The sequence below is a fragment of the Erpetoichthys calabaricus genome, chromosome 1 (assembly GCF_900747795.2).
Source record: "Erpetoichthys calabaricus chromosome 1, fErpCal1.3, whole genome shotgun sequence".
In the NCBI taxonomy this organism is placed as follows: domain Eukaryota; kingdom Metazoa; phylum Chordata; class Cladistia; order Polypteriformes; family Polypteridae; genus Erpetoichthys; species Erpetoichthys calabaricus.
The window spans coordinates 251877190-251895105 of record NC_041394.2 but is presented as its reverse complement, the minus strand read 5'-3'; the positions used below and the strand labels follow the sequence as shown (position 1 = coordinate 251895105).

The following is a 17916-nucleotide window of genomic DNA, read 5'->3' as shown; positions in this document are numbered from 1 at the left end:
CACTTAAGTACCTCATATATTTAGTAAATATTTGTTTTCTAGAACACTTATATAAACGGTCAACTGTACGGTCAATTTAATAAAGGTTCGCACGTTATACCACATCGAAACATCTTAAAATATTTAGTGGTTCATGTACAGAGAACAATATCATTTATGTCATTACTATGTTCCAGAACACTGTAATTTTTACAGTGTGAAAACTCATTCATCACACCATCTCATCACTTATTAGAACTTATAAGAGATTATTGTGTTGAGGAAAACAATGATTATAGTTGAATCAAAACATTTATTTATACATATTACATAGCATATATTTTGGAAAGAATACTGCTAAGTTATATTCTTTTTAAAAAATCTAACAGGTCTCTTTTTATACCATAGTGCATGTTGTCCACCAGTTAAAGATTTGGGCTAGAAATAAGTAACTCTATATTTTAAATACCCATCTTTGCAAAACAAATTAAGTCTGTGGAGAATAATCACTTTAATTAGTGGTACTTAAAGTTAAGCTAGGCCCTGTGGTTTTACAAGATAAGGTACCACAGATGTGATGTCTTCTGGACTTAACTGGAGTTTTTAATATAACTTTCAAATCAAATCAAAATCTTTATTGTCATTTAAGCGATCTTACAGTAACTTGGAATTTCTTTATTCTTTGCTTTAACTGAAAAATGCTCTATCTTTCAGTAGCTATTTTATGTTGTGCCTGTCATTGGCAAACAACTCTTCAAAATTATTGTTTTCAAAGGTATTAATGTCCTTGCAGTTGCAATCTAGAATGAACAGTTTGCTAGCAGGGCTTTGTATTGCTTCAGTGCAGTGAAGCTGTAATAAACCATGCATAAAATGTTACAAATGTGGAGACACACATATCCTTCATGTTTAAATTGGACCCAGGAGTAAAATTATTATGGTTAATATTATTGAAATATTAATAATTAATTGTCTTATGCTAAATGTCCATCCATCCATCCATTTTCCAACCCGCTGAATCCAAACACAGGGTCACGGGGGTCTGCTGGAGCCAATCCCAGCCAACACAGGGCACAAGGCAGGAACCAATCCCGGGCAGGGTGCCAACCCACCACAGGACACACACAAACACACCCACACACCAAGCACACATTAGGGCCAATTTAGAATCGCCAATCCACCTAACCTGCATGTCTTTGGACTGTGGGAGGAAACCGGAGCGCCCGGAGGAAACCCACGCAGACACGGGGAGAACATGCAAACTCCACGCAGGGAGGACCCGGGAAGCGAACCCAGGTCCCCAGGTCTCCCAACTGCGAGGCAGCAGCGCTACCCACTGCACCACCGTGCAGCCCTATGCTAAATGTACATAATCAAATTTTCGGGCTGCAGGATGCCTGAATCTATTTCAGCAGCCTTGTGCACAAGGAAGGGAGGAATAAATGCTGGAAGAGATGTTACTTTTTTGCAGGATGCATTTATTCATACACCTACACAAGGTCAATTTGTAGGCGCTGTTAATATAAAATGTCCAGCGTTTTAACATGGAAGGAATCTGTAGTACCCAGAGCAAAATCCATATTTGCTGTACATGAAGAAAGGTGCACATTCCACATGGATGCTGATAAGGCTGAAAAGCATTATCTATGGTATTAATTTCCTTACATGTATGAGTTACTATGAGAAGGAACTACACTTTTGTAGTCTGTTTTTGGTGAAGAGTACCATTTGCTACTATCCAGTGGTGCCAAATCTCAAAACAATAGTGGCAAGAATTAGCAAGTATCTACTTTGTCAGTCTGTGGCATATAAGATTGTAGAATGGAATAACTTATAGCAAGCAGATTATTTGCAGCATTTTTTTGATATGTTAAATAAGAAACCATACCATTTTGTTGATGTAGTGGCAAAAAAAAAAAAAAAAAGCTATGTAGAAACACAGTGATGCAGAGCTTGTACAGCATAGGGTGAGCAAGATACTTTCTTGCTCAGGCACAAACCTTTTGCCTTATTCTTGCAGATCATGCCCTGTTAAATTGTTACCACATAAGACGCTGATTTACAGTGCATCCGGAAAGTATTCACGGCGCATCACTTTTTCCACATTTTGTTATGTTACAGCCTTATTCCAAAATGGATTAAATTCATTTTTTTCTTCAGAATTCTACACACAACACCCCATAATGACAATGTGAAAAAAGTTTACTTGAGGTTTTTGCAAATTTATTAAAAATAAAAAAAACTGAAAAAGCACATGTACATAAGTATTCACAGCCTTTGCTCAATACTTTGTCGATGCACCTTTGGCAGCAATTACAGTCTCAAGTCTTTTTGAATATGATGCCACAAGCTTGGCATACCTATTCTTGGCCAGTTTCGCCCATTCCTCTTTGCAGCACCTCTCAAGCTCCATCAGGTTGGATGGGAAGCGTCAGTGCACAGCCATTTTAAGATCTCTCCAGAGATGTTCAATCGGATTCAAGTCTGGGCTCTGGCTGGGCCACTCAAGGACATTCACAGAGTTGTCCTGAAGCCAATCCCTTGATATCTTGGCTGTGTGCTTAGGGTCATTGTCCTGCTGAAAGATGAACCATCAGGTCAAGAGCGCTCTGGAGCAGGTTTTCATCCAGGATGTCTCTGTACATTGCTGCAGTCATCTTTCCCTTTATCCTGACTAGTCTCCCGGTCCCTGCCGCTGAAAAACATCCCCACAGCATGATGCTGCCACCACCATGCTTCACTGTAGGGATGGTATTGGCCTGGTGATGAGCAGTGCCTGGTTTCCTCCAAACGTGACGCCTGGCATTCACACCAAACACTTCAATCTTTGTCTCATCAGACCAGACAATTTTCTTTCTCATGGTCTGAGAGTCCTTCAGGTGCCTTTTGGCAAACTCCAGGCGGGCTGCCATGTGCCTTTTACTAAGGAGTGGCTTCCGTCTGGCCACTATACCATACAGGCCTGATTGGTGGATTGCTGCAGAGATGGTTGTCCTTCTGGAAGGTTCTCCTCTCTCCACAGAGGACCTCTGGAGCTCTGACAGAGTGACCATCAGGTTCTTGGTCGCTTCCCTGACTAAGACCCTTCTCCCCCGATCGTTCAATTTAGATGGCCGGCCAGCTCTAGGAAGAGTCCTGGTGGTTTCGAACTTCTTCCACTTACGGATGATGGAGGCCACTGTGCTCATTGGGACCTTCAAAGCAGCAGAGATTTTTCTGTAACCTTCCCCAGATTTGTGCCTCGAGACAATCCTGTCTCAGAAGTCTACAGACAATTCCTTTGACTTCATGCTTGGTTTGTGCTCTGACATGAACTGTCAACTGTGGGACCTTATATAGACAGGTGTGTGCCTTTCCAAATCATGTCCAATCAACTGAATTTACCACAGGTGGACTCTAATTAAGCTGCAGAAACATCTCAAGGATGATCAGGGGAAACAGGATACACCTGAGCTCAATTTTGAGCTTCATGGCAAAGGCTGTGAATACTTATGTACATGTGCTTTCTCAATTTTTTTATTTTTAATAAATTTGCAAAAATCTCAAGTAAACTTTTTTCACGTTGTCATTATGGGGTGTTGTGTGTAGAATTCTGAGGAAAAAAATGAATTTAATCCATTTTGGAATAAGGCTGTAACATAACAAAATGTGGAAAAAGTGATGCGCTGTGAATACTTTCTGGATGCACTGTATATGGTAAAGTTTTTAGAACTCAGATCTTGCTTGAAATGCTTGATAACAGCAAAGTTCAAGGTAAAAATGTACAGTATATATTTTTGAATTATTTCAATATTGTTGACATTTAAATGAGATTTAAAATGAAAGGTTTATTATAGAAAAAATGTGAAAAATCTAATTAAAAGAAACCCTAATGCAAATTAACCAGAAGTTGTATTCTAGCTTGTTTGTAACCATTTAACATCACTTGGGAATAAAATTCTTGCCTTCTTTCTATTCACGACAGTCTATTTCCATTGTTTCACCTTCACACTAGTACCATAAAATGTCAGCCTTATTTATTAAACAGCCCTGTTTACTACCTCTGTTTACTCTTCTTCTTCTTTCGGCTGCTCCCGTTAGGGGTTGCCACAATGGATCATCTTCTTTCATATCTTTCTGTCCTCTGCATCTTGCTCTGTTACACCCATCACCTGCATGTCCTCTCTCACCACATCCATAAACCTCCTCTTAGGCCTTCCTCTTTTCCTCTTCCCTGGCAGCTCTATCCTTAGCATCCTTAATAATAATAATAATAATAATTCTTTGCATTTATATAGCGCTTTTCTCACACTCAAAGCGCTTAGCAATTGCAGGTTAGGGCCTTGCTCAATGGCCCAACAGAGCAGAGTCCCTATTGGCATTAATGGGATTTGAACCGGCAACCTTCCAATTGCCAGTGCAGATCCCTAGCCTCAGAGCCACCACTCCGCCATCCCTTTCCCAATATACCCAGCATCTCTCCTTTGCACATGTCCAAACCAACGCAATCTTGCCTCTCTGACTTTGTCTCCCAACCATCCAACTTGAGCTGACCCTCTAATGTACTTATTTCTAATCCTATCCATCCTCGTCACACCCAGTGCAAATCTTATCATCTTTAACTCTGCTACCTCCAGCTCTGTCTCCTGCTTTCTGGTCAGTGCCACCGTCTCCAACCCATATAACATAGCTGGTCTCACTACCGTCCTGTAGACCTTCCCTTTCACTCTTGCTGATACCTGTCTATCACAAATTACTCCTGACACTCTTCTCCACCAATTCCACACTGCCTGCACTCTCTTTTTCACCTTTCTTCCACAATCCCCATTACTCTGTACTGTTGATCCCAAGTATTTAAACTCATCCACCGTCGCCAGCTCTACTCCCTGCATCCTTACCATTCCACTGAACTCCCTCTCATTTACACACATGTATTCTGTCTTGTTCCTACTGATCTTCATTCCTCTCCTCTCTAGAGCATATCTCCACCTCTCCAGGGTCTCCTCAACCTGCTCCCTACTATCGCTACAGATCACAATGTCATCAGCAAACATCATAGTCCATGGGGACTCCTGTCTAATCTCATCTGTCAACCTGTCCATCACCATTGCAAATAAGAAAGGGCTCAGAGCCGATCCCTGATGTTTACTACCTCTGTTTACTAAATTGTTAAAATGTTTTAAAATTAATTATGAAAAAGTATTTGTATTTCATGCAATAAAATTAAATATTATTAAAATTGAGTTGATCGTATACCCAATATTTTAGCAGCTTTTCCTGATATTAGTACTAAAATAGATATGACTTTACTAATACCTGATGGGAAATTCACCTGGTCCAGTAGCAATATAGAACAATAAACAGTGCAGAACAATATAAAATGTAAACTATTGTGTGTGTGTCCTATTCATACAGTAAAATAATAATAATATAATAAAATAAATGCAATAAGAGCCCCATGGTCAACTTTTATCACAAAGTGAAATAAGCTACTCACAAAAGATGACATTGGCAAAGATGTAGAGTATTTGCCGTTAGCCTTCTTCCCATCACTGCATTCAGTGAGTCTATGGTCACTCTTGTAATTTATTTGGTTTTCCCCATCAGTTTATTCTAGTGTTTGGTACCCCCTAAGCCAATATTAGTCCCCCATCAGACCACAGCATCGGGCAGTACACTAGTTTCAACAATGTGATCTAACATCTCTTGTGTGTATGGTAAATTAAAATAATTTGTGTCCAGACCTGACCTGCTATGTCATTTGTTGACTTAACAAAACAAAATCTGTTAGATGTTTTTCTGTAGGATTATAGCTGTAACAGAGTTGTAAGAATTTTAAAAGTCACACTCAACTCCCTGTCTTGTAATTTTATTGCACACTATCCCATGCAGGTGGTTTAGTCACAGCTGCCATTTAAATATTCATGTAACATAAAAAGTCTGCTTTCACCAAAAAGTGAAAAATTGCTAGTTCACTTTTTTGAAATTCTGTAATTGGTGCCAATGTTTTTAAGGTGTTCTTTTGAACTGTTTCCGGAAGAACATCAATATTATGTTGACTACACAGATTGCCTAACATTAAATGAAACGTTACATGGTTCTTTTGACGGTAAAGAAGCTTGAATTTATATAGTGCTGCAGTAGATTAGTACTTTATTTCCAAACTACAGTTATAGTGGGTACTGCTAGCTCTGCATTACATGGTTGTGAGTAAGATTTAAAGGGAACAAATAATATGTTTTATTAATTAAGAAATAAAACAGTACAAATCTGAAATCAGAGTTTGAAATATAATGTTAATTTCACTTTATAACTCACTCATATTTTAATTAATAATTGAACTTTAATATTTTTGGTTTCTGCTTTTTGTTTTATAGCATGAGAGCATTACTATCTTAATAAATGTAATATCCATCCATCCATTCTCTTCCGCTTATCCGAGGTCGGGTCGCGGGGGTAGCAGCTTGAGCAGAGATGCCCAGACTTCCCTCTCCCTGGCCACATCTTCTAGCTCTTCTGGGAGAATCCTGAGGCGTTCCCAGGCCAGCCGGGAGACATAGTCCCTCCAGCGTCTCCTGGGTCTTCCCCGGGGCCTCCTCCCGGTTGGACGTGCCCGGAACACCTCACCAGGGAGGCGTCCAGGAGGCATCCTAATCAGATGCCCGAGCCACCTCATCTGACTCCTCTCGATGCAGAGGAGCAGCGACTCTACTCTGAGCCCCTCCCGGATGACTGAGCTTCTCACCCTATCTTTAAGGGAGAGCCCAGACACCCTGCGGAGGAAACTCATGTCAGCCGCTTGTATTCGTTATCTCGTTCTTTCGGTCACAACCCATAGCTCATGACCATAGGTGAGGGTAGGAACATAGATCGACTGGTAAATTGAGAGCTTTGCCTTGCGGCTCAGCTCCTTTTTCACCACGACAGACCAATGCAGAGCCCGCATCACTGCGGACGCCGCACCGATCCGCCTGTCGATCTCACGCTCCATTCTTCCCTCACTCGTGAACAAGACCCCAAGATACTTGAACTCCTCCACTTGAGGCAGGATCTCGCTCCCAACCCTGAGAGGGCACTCTACCCTTTTCCAGCTGAGGACCATGGTCTCGGATTTGGAGGTGCTGATTCTCATCCCAGCCGCTTCACACTCAGCTGCGAACCGATCCAGAGAGAGCTGAAGATCACGGCCTGATGAAGCAAACAGGACAACATCATCATTTTATTATTATACCAAGATTGAACAGAAGGAAATTTCAAAAGCATACACTGTAGATCAATTAAACAAAAGTATTTAAAGTGAGAGAAATATATTTAGTTTGGCTTATGACTCAGTGTGCAATAATTTTGGAAATTGTGGCAATTGATGACTTGAAGCTTTACTGCCTAAATTGTGAAATTTGGAAAGATACCATCCAGCATTAAAAGAAAAATCACTGGAGTGTTTTGAAAGAAAACATAAACACTATTAAATAACCTAATACAGTTAGGTCCATAAATATTTGGACAGAGACAACTTTTTTCTAATTTTGGTTCTGTACATTACCTCAATGAATTTTAAATGAAACAATTCAGATGCAGTTGAAGTGCAGACTTTCAGCTTTAATTCAGTGGGGTGAACAAAACGATTGCATAAAAATATGAGGCAACTAAAGCATTTTATTAACACAATCCCTTCATTTCAGGGGCTCAAAAATAATTGGACAAATTAAATAACTAGAAATAAAATGTTCATTTCTAATACTTGGTTGAAAACCCTTTGCTGGCAATGTCAGCCTGAAGTCTTGAACTCATGGACATCACCAGATGCTGGGTTTCCTCCTTTTTAATGCTCTTCCAGGCCTTTACTGCAGCAGCTTTCAGCTGCTGTTTGTTTGTGGGCCTTTCTGTCTGAAGTTTAGTCTTCAACAAGTGAAATGCATGCTCAATTGGGTTAAGATCAGGTGACTGACTTGGCCATTCAAGAATTTTCCACTTCTATGCTTTAATAAACTCCTGGGTTGCTTTGGCTGTATGTTTTGGGTCATTGTCCATCTGTATCATGAAACGCTGCCCAATCAATTTGACTGCATTTAGCTGGATTTGAGCAGACAGTATGTCTCTGAACACCTCAGAATTCATTCGGCTGCTTCTGTCCTGTGTCACATCAGCAATAAACACTAGTGTCCCAGTGCCACTGGCAGTCATGCACGCCCAAGCTATCACACGGCCTCCACCGTGTTTTACAGATGATGTGGTATGCTTTGGATAATGAGCTGTTCCACTCCTTCTCCATACTTTTTTTCTTGCCATCATTCTGGTAGAGGTTGATTTTGGTTTCATCTGTCCAAACAATGTTTTCCAGAACTGTGCTGGCATTTTTAGATGTTCTTTAGCAAAGTCCAATCTAGCCTTTCTATTCTTGAGGCTTATGAGTGGCTTGCACCTTGCAGTGCACCCTCAGTATTTACTTTCATGCACTCTTCTCTTTATGGTAGACTTGGATATCGATACGCCTACCCCCTGGAGAGTGTTGTTCACTTGGTTGGCTGTTGTGAAGGGGTTTCTCTTCACCATGGAAATGATTCTGCGATCATCCACCACTGTTGTCTTCCGTGGACGTCCAGGTCTTTTTGCGTTGCTGAGTTCACCAGTGCACCAGGATGTACCAAACTGTAGATTTTGCCACTCGTAATATTGTAGCAATTTCTCTGATGGGTTTTTTTCTGTTTTCGCAGCTTAAGGATGGCTTCTTTCACCTGCATGGAGAGCTCCTTTGACCCCATGTTGTCTGTTCACAGCAAAATCTTCCACATGCAAGCACCACACCTCAAATCAACTCCAGGCCTTTTATCTGCTTAATTGATAATGACATAACGACGGACTTGCCCACACCTGCCCATGAAATAGCCTTTGAGTCAGTTGCCAATTACTTTTGAGCCCCTGAAATGAAGGGATTGTGTTAAAAAAATGCTTTAGTTCCCTCACATTTTTATGCAATCGTTTTGTTCACCCCACTGAATTAAAGCTGAAAGTCTGCACTTCAACTGCATCTGAGTTGTTTCATTTAAAATTCATTCTGGTAATGTACAGAACCAAAATGAGAAAAAAGTTATCTCTGTCCAAATATTTATGGACCTAACTGTATTTCATCTGATTTTTTTCCAGTTTCATATTGGCTATTTCTAAGCCTTTTCAATTCAAGACTCCACTTTTTGCCTATACAGAAGACATATGTATAATTGGGGAAAATTCTGCCATGCAGGTTATTGAATTTCAGTTGTCCAATTACAGATACCAGAAGCAATTATAAAGCAATAATGCTTACCCATGTTTACCTTGCAGGCTAGGTGTTTTATAAAACCACATACTGTACATTGCTGAATAAGCAGAATTGTTCTGGATATTCTTTTTGTTACCCTCTGTTTTCTAAACAAACACAACTAATGATGCACTGTTTGATACTTTGCATATGTTATTTTGGCATAAATTATGCACAGAACAGGCTTATGTACTGCCATAAATATATAGTTAGAAGTGTATTTGTCCACAGGACAAATTTTGAGTTTTTACAGAACCTCTTTAAATAAATAAACACATACATAGGTAGAAAAGTAAATAAATAAATATAAACACACACTTTGGTCTGAACACACACCAGCATAACTATAAAGCAAGAAAATTAAAAAGAAAGAAAAGCTCTGGCTTAGCTTTCACAGTCACAGTGAAGCATCATGCAGATGTATTGCTGTTGGTATAAAGGAGCCCCAGAAGCATTTCTTGAAACACCTCTGATGAATAATTCATTGGCTGAAAGCATTCATTCGGAGAGAGGATGTGCAGCATTATTCATAATAGCACTAAGGTGGTCCAGGGTGCATCCTATAACTGAGCTTGTACATTTAATTAGCTTGATGATTCAGTGGGCCACTCTTGTAGTGATGTTACCATTCGTACCATTTTTAATTAGACATTTTTTTATACACTTACAATAAGTGATCACCATGCAAGAGCCCCTGGAGTTAGTTCTATTGCAAGCAATGTGGACAATTGGTTTTAAAAAGCAATACATTGGAATACACACTTTTATGCTCATTATTCCGGACAGTGAGATCTAAACATGATTAGTTGCTCTTTCACATGGAATTATGTTGATTATCGAGAGTACTATTTCAGGTCAGTAAATTGTGTGACTTGCTACATTTTTTTTAAATAGAGCTAAACCTAACTTTCCTGCTGCATAATTAGCACAGCCATTATGTCCAGTTGAGATTCCTGACAGGACAAGCTTATTGATGCCAGGGACAGGAAAAGAGCCTTTCCACATTAGTTGGATTTTACTTTTGTCAATATAAATGCTATTGGGTCATTCCATGTCAAATCAACCAATTTTCCAGAAATCCCACACACCTAGGTGTCAAAAAATTTAGACATGAGCATCAGTAGGCTTTGCCCCCTAGGAACTAAGTTACCCAAACTGTTCTATAACATTTTAGTAAATATTTACCGCTTTGATGCTGATCTTTCTGATCATAAAATAGGTCATTACTATAGCATTTGACAAGAAGAATTCATAATTAATAGCAGAATTATGGTATTTGAGATTTCATATAGAGTGCCTACTTCTCTTACACAGTTTGGCTCAAAATCTAATCAGAACATCGTCATCTAATAATAGGCAGAAGTTTCGAGTTTGGTATTTTTCCAACTAACTGTTTTAGCTCATGACTGGCCTCAAGAAAGTGTGACACACAGACAGACAGACAGACATCCATCATTGAGATATCAATGTTTTCGGTATCAGGGGATGCTAAAATGTTGTGATCCGTTGAAAACCGGAGATCAAAATATTTGATGATTCTAAAGCTTTCATTCCTCCCCCATTGATGATAGGTCAGAGTTGGGGAGGGCACAAAGCAAAAATTCTGAAAAAATACTTGGTGTACCCATGTTATCAATTAGACACCCTGTGAAATTATTTTGATGTAAGATCAATGCTTTCTAAGAAAGCAGCCCATTTTGTGAGTGGAGCGAGGTGTCAAATTTGACATGGCTTATTTTTTCATCAATTTCACAAGATCATATCTCAAGAACTAAACCACCTAGCATGCTCAAATTTGCATACTGGTAACTTTATAGGTATAGTATGTAACAAAATCAAAATGTTTGGTCCCAATGACACCACTTGATAAGAGCAGACCTGCAAAAATGGAAAAAAAATATTTTGCGTCTGTGGCTTTGCGATGTTTAGACTTTCCAGATGATACAGCCTGCTGAAATTTTTTCCATGCTTAGATACCTACACATGCCATTTCAAAAGGTTATAAAGAAACAAGAAACAGCATCAGGCTTTGACCAACAGACCTCTCAAATGTGAAAAAATCAATGAACTGTAGGAATGTCCAGACATTTTTCAAATTATTTTTCCTGTATCTTACATGGTCCCTTCTTTCTGAAAAAAAGTCTTACTTTTTAATGTGAATCTTACATTTTTATTTTCCATTCTAAACATGAATTAAATTCACTATTTGTCAGTAATGATAATCATCAAGTTCTTCATCACTGATTTGGGTATAGGATCAGTGGATGAAAATAGATCACCAAAGACACATTAAGCACAACACATAAACAACAGCTGCCTGATTTACCTTTAAATACAACACTACTTATAATGAAATGTTATTGTAGCAGCAGGAATGTGACTAATTTCATTACTGTTTCAACGAAGTACATAGTGTAGGGCAGCTTTATCTTTGTAATCAAGATGGTACTACCTCCCGCTGACTGTTGTAGGTGCACTAAGCAGTGCAATGTCACTGTAATGGCACCCAACAAATATTATCTCTAGGTGGCCAATGGAAAGACTGTGCAGGATAGTTAGGATGCATGAAACATATCAGAGTTTCTGATTCCACTTCACTCTTGATTGACATGAATCACAACCAATCGAACATTTTTCGTCATACATGCACCCAACATAGCTTCGCATAGGACACTGGTCAAAAGTGAGGGATGCATCTGATCCATAGCGAGTGTGATCGTGAAAGGGCAGGAACTGAGCTGCTGCTTCAGTGGTGAATATTCGGACAGTCAAATGACTAGATTCACAAGACACCCGGCTGACTTTAAGTTTACCATCTTCTTTAGGAATTTAACAATGGTATTCTTAAGTACCAGGTACTCTTTTTGACTATGGAGATTTGCATTCTCTCTTCAGCAACATGAGATAGGACATTGTCATTTGATATGGAAAAAAAAGTTTGACATTTTAGATAACTTACTGATTGAAAACTCAAGTGATTACCATTATTAACACATGGCACATTCAGCCTGTGTTTAGGATGAAAAACAAACATGAAAGATTTGCATAAGAAAAGTAAGGTTTGTGTTTTGAGAAAGAAGGGGCAATGTAGAATAAATGAAAACAAACATTTTTTGAGTCTGAAGTATGTGGGCCATTGGTTGATTTGATATGGAATGACCCTGTTACTTTTGAAATTATATGTAATAAATGTTGATAAACTTTAATAGTATTTTCTTAACAATTACTGTATATTTGTCTCGGATTGTGAACCAGTGCATTGCACAGGTAAGATGTTGCAATGGAACTGGAAGAGTATTTAATTTAACTGAGAAGTAATGACATGTTGAAACTCCCTTTACACATCTGTGATCTCCTGAGGTTTTGGGAGTCATTAATACCCCTGTCACTCTGAAGAAGAAAAAGTATGTCTGTGTATGCTAATATTTGAAACAGGACTTTCCGAGTTTAGTACAGTAGTTTGAAAACATAATTCCTTTGTCATTTCCAATTTCCTTTTTTTTTCTTTTTTAACTTTCACCAGGCTTTCATATTATAATGAACTACAGTAGCCTTAATACATTTTCACACCAAGTTTGTATGGACCATTTATTTCGAACTCTGGTGTGATTTCCCTGAAAGTCCAGTTTGTTTAGGTAGATATGAACATCATACGCTGGTGCGGACCAAAAGAATAGTACTTCAATTATATATCAGTATCATTTTCATAAGGACATGTATCTATTTCATTTAACAATAAAATATCTATTTATTTTGTGCCCACTGCTTCAACAGTAGGATTTTTAAAAACCTCTTTTTGGGATAGCAATTCATTCTAAATGCATTACTGCTTGCCAGATATTGATTTTTTTTTTTAAGCTTAACCAAATCACTTTCTTTAACACTGATGTTATTAGGGATACCATGATCAGTTTTTTTAGGGCTGATACTGAACCGATTTCATGTTACTGAATTGACTGATTCCAATGCTGATTTTATTTTTTGTTTTCGTTTATCCCATTAAAAAACTTTTTGCACTAAGTTCCTGCATAACTAGATGCATATAATACTTATGTTCTGCTTTAAATGTTAACTTTGGTAATTTTATAATTAAAAAATAGACAACATGTGTTACCTGTTCATTTTTATTAAAAGAATTAAAATCTATAGGCTTATTGTTAAGTGACCATAAAAACACTAAAAAAGTTCCCCTAAAATACTTTCCTTTTTGACTAATATATGAACAGAAAATATTTATCCATCATCCATATTACTAAACGAGAATGGTAAACTGGATATGGACGCAGGGACCTGCCCGTGGACGCAAAAGACATACTGCGCAAGTGCCACACAACGCCCCCCCCCCCCAAGTGAAACGGGAGAGACTACGCACGTGCGCAGGCACCACACAAAGCCCCCCCCCCCCCCCCCCAGAGCAAAACGGGAGAGACTACGAACCGTCAGAGTAGGAAACAAAGTACAATGTCATAAAGAGGTTAAAGAACAGGGACAAACACATGCAGAGCAGGTTATAGAACAAAGCCCCCCTGCCCAGAGTAAAACGAGAAAGACTACGAACCGTCTGACATGCCACAAGCAGGATAAAGCGAGGTCAGAAATAAAGCACAGAGTACGAAACAAGCACAACCCCCCCCAGAGTGAAATGGGATAAACTACGAACCGTCAGAGTAGGAAACAGAGTAAAACATCATAAAGAGGTTAAAGAACAGGGACAAACACATGCAGAGCAGGTTACAGAACAAAGCCCCCCTGCCCAGAATAAAACGAGAAAGACTACGAACCGTCTGACATGCCACAAGCAGGATAAAGCGAGGTCAGAAATAAAACACAGACTAGGAAACAAAGTCAAACTTTATAAAGAAATTAAAGAACGGGGACGAACACATGGAGAGCGGGTTACAGATGATGAAAACTGGAATGCAATAGCTTCAAAAAAACCTAGGCACGAAACACATGCACACCGAGATACAGAATATAAAGGCAGAAACAACGACAGTTAAACATCCACACCACACAGCGGGGGCGGACCCGGAAGGTGCAGGCGCCTACATCGTGCGTCAGAAGGCGCGGTAAAGTACAAAAGGCAAAGGCACCTACACAGCATGGTAAAAACCGACATAATACAGCAGGCGCAGGCGTCGCCGCCATATTGTGAGTGGCACTAATGCGTGGTGAAAGCGCAGAAGGAGACATAGTAAAACAAGAGGAGTCAACGCCCCGCCCCAGAGTGAAACGTGACACACTACGGAGTCCACAAAGGTTCATACATCAAACCCGAGATGGTACGGACACACGTCTGAAACCGCGGAAGCAAAACTGTCTCAGCTCCAAAACCAAACACCTCAACAACTAACACAGCTTCGACACCAAGCCCGCGTGGACAGATCTAATGAACGTGGACGCCTACAACGCGCGTCTCAAACTGCGTAGGCAAAGCAGGCACGGATTCAACACGACACAGCTCCAGTAACCTAGATACAAACACGCGCCTGCCTGGATATAATTAATGAACGCAGGCGCCTACAACGTGCGTGATGCATTATTAACATTACGATCAACATCACAGTATCGCAAACACATGAAAATTATTAGTCGAAAAAGGGAAAATAGATTCACCACGGACCAAGTGTCATTGAAACAAAAGCAGAATAAAGCAAGATCAGAAATGAAAGACAAGAGTAGAAAGCAAAGTAAAATGTCATAAACAGGTTAAACTACGGGGCCAAACACATGGACGGTTACAGATAATGAAGACCGGAATTCAAAAGCTTCAAAAAAAAAAAAGCTCGACTCCTCGATCCTCACACGTGGCTGCCCAGCGGGCGCGGGTTCAAAACGCCAGGGGTAGGCGAGCGAAGCGAGCAGGGGGCGGAGCCCCCTTGTACAGTATACAAGGTGAGACACAAATATAACCAGATTGGTAAAAAAAATATATATTTATTATTGAATTACAGCATTCTGAACATAGTCACCTTCTATATACTCCCCCTCCCGATCTCTACACTGCTCCATACGTATCTTCCATTGATTGAAACAGTGCTAGAAGTCTTCTTACTTGAGGCTCTACAACAGGCTTGCCGTTTCTGTTTTCACTTCATCCACTGAAGAAAAATTTGTTCCCTTCAGGTCAAGTAAAATGTGTTCAGATTTTCAGGATCAAGTAAAAATCACAGGAAGCTAAATCGGGCGAATAGGGAGGATGATCAAAGACAGAAATGTTTTTGTCAGTCAAAAACTACTTTACGGAAAAGCAGTACGATCATTTCGAACAATCTGATTCACCGTTTTGATGTTTTCATCCATCCAAGACAAGCGTGGGCCACCTGGGCGTTGAACGTCTTCCACAATTTCTTGTCCTTCCTTGAAACATTTGTGCCACTCAAAAACTTGTGTGAGAGACAAACTGTTATCACCGTACACTGTTTTTATCATTTCATAAGTTTCTGTGGCTGTTTTATTCAATTTTGGGAGACATTTGATGTTGATTAGCTGTTTGATTTTTTTCATCAGACATTATCGTGGCAACTCATGTAGCGATTGTTGTGCAAATACTGACTGGGCTATTCACAGGATATACCTAGCCAGTCGGTGGTTTCAGAGGGCTTGTAGGAGGTTTAGTTCCATGATTCACGTTCGGCCGACCTCCAGACCGTTTTCCAGGAAAGCCCCAAGCCCAGTCCGGTTATTTTTGTGTCTCACCTCGTATATGGCATAAAAGAAAATAAAGTGCTTCTCATATTTTAAAGCTGACATCATTAATTTCATCTGTAATGTACTTATCTGAAACACAGTTTCATTTTAATAAGTAGTTTTCACCATTACTCTAAGAAAACACTATTTTAACTTTTTTTTCTCTCATACTGATTTAATTAATTGATATTGGCTGTTAAAACTGCTTAAATGTAAACATGTGCACATACAGGTTTTTTTTTTTTTTTGCTGTTCAAATTTATATTTACTGTATATGTTATGGTGTTACCAGCTACACATTCCTAATTTGAGCTACTATGCTTAACACAAGCTTGCTTACTGTCCAAAATCATGCAAGCAGTTTCCATTTTAGTTAAAGGACAGAATGAAAAAAGGTGTGAATTAATTAACCTCCTTAGAGTTAGACCCGATCGTTACTTGGTCTGCGAAAACCGAGCTAAAAGTGTTAGTCCCGAGTGTCACTCAGGCAACTGTACAGATGCGTCTTGCATAAGCGTTACAACCATGAATCACTCGGGCTGTAAAAGTGCTGTCATTGTAAGTCCCGAGCATTACTCTGGCAATGTTATAGACAGGTCTTGCATAAGCATTACACCTGAGCATCACATGGGCAAAGGTGTTGGTGCGTCTTCTTTTCTCACCTGTAAGTGTGATCAGTAACCCCTTCCATAATAATGGAGTTTCGTCAGAAATGTTTGTCAGCAGCCCAGGTATTGCACACTCTTGCTAGTGATATGAACATTGTTGGTGAGGATGGTGAGGAGCTTCTCATCACCATTGATGAGGAAGTGAATCTACCCTCAGGTAGTGATACTGAAATGGACAGTGATCCCAAAAGTGATTCTGATGAATCCAAAAGTGACCCTCGCGTCTGGCTATCTGTTGACCCTTCTTCGAATAAATTAGCACCACCTTGTTTTGTTTTTGTGAGGCAGCCAGGAATTAAAGTGGACTTTGACAGCCAAGATCCACTCACATATGTGAAGTTATTTCTGGATGATAACGTGATCAACAGAATTGTTGTGGAGACCAATCGTTATGCTGAACAGTGTCGGGCAAGTAACCGTACACCTAAGCAGTTTTCCTGTTCAAAAAGATAGGAACCAGTAACTGCTGATGATATCTGGGCCTTTTTAGAATTATTGATATTGAAAGGATTTGTAGTGAAACCTTAGCAACGATGGAACTGGTCCAAGAACAAAATTTTGGCAACACCAGTCTTTGGAGAAATTATATCCGAGTGTAGGTTTTCACTAATTATGAAATACCTGCACTTTACAAACAATGAAGACTTTGATGAGAATACCCATCCAGCACCCAAACTGAAGAAAATTTGAGAGATGTACCAGGCTATTGTATCAAAATTTAGGAGCTTTTACATTCCGGACTCTGATGTCAGCATTGATGAAAGTCTCATGGCTTATAAGGGCAGACTATCATGGATACAATACATCGTGTCAAAAAAGAGCAAGATTTGGCATAAAGATTTGCCAGCTTTTTGAATCTAAAACAGTATACATCTAGAATACGGTTCTGTACAATAAGATGCTGCAGATGTTCTATCAAATGGTTGTGGCGAGCTCCCTCTTCTACACAGTGGTGTGCTGGGGAGGCAGCATAAAGAAGAGGGACGCCTCACGCCTGGAGAAAATGGTGAGGAAGGCAAGCTCTATTATAGGCACAGAGCTGGACAGCTTGACATCTGTGGCGGAGCAACGGGTGCTGAGCAGGCTCCTTTCAATCATGGAGAATCCACAGCATCCACTGAACAGTATCATCTCCAGACAGAGGATCAGCTGTCCAGCTCCACTGACAGACTGAGGGGATCGTTCCTCCCCCACACTATGCAACTTCAATTCCACCGGGGGGGGGGGGGTAAACGGTAACATTATACAATGTTATTGACTGTTATACCTGCCTCGCACTCTCCACCTTGCACTTTTTAACTT

At 39.8% G+C, this 17916-nt stretch overlaps 1 protein-coding gene across 1 annotated transcript in view; it reads left to right on the top strand.

Moving 5' to 3' along the window:
- Positions 1-17916, top strand: part of taf3 (TAF3 RNA polymerase II, TATA box binding protein (TBP)-associated facto) — a 209046-nt gene that overhangs the window by 859 nt on the left and 190271 nt on the right. The gene's annotated exons all lie outside the window — the stretch shown is intronic.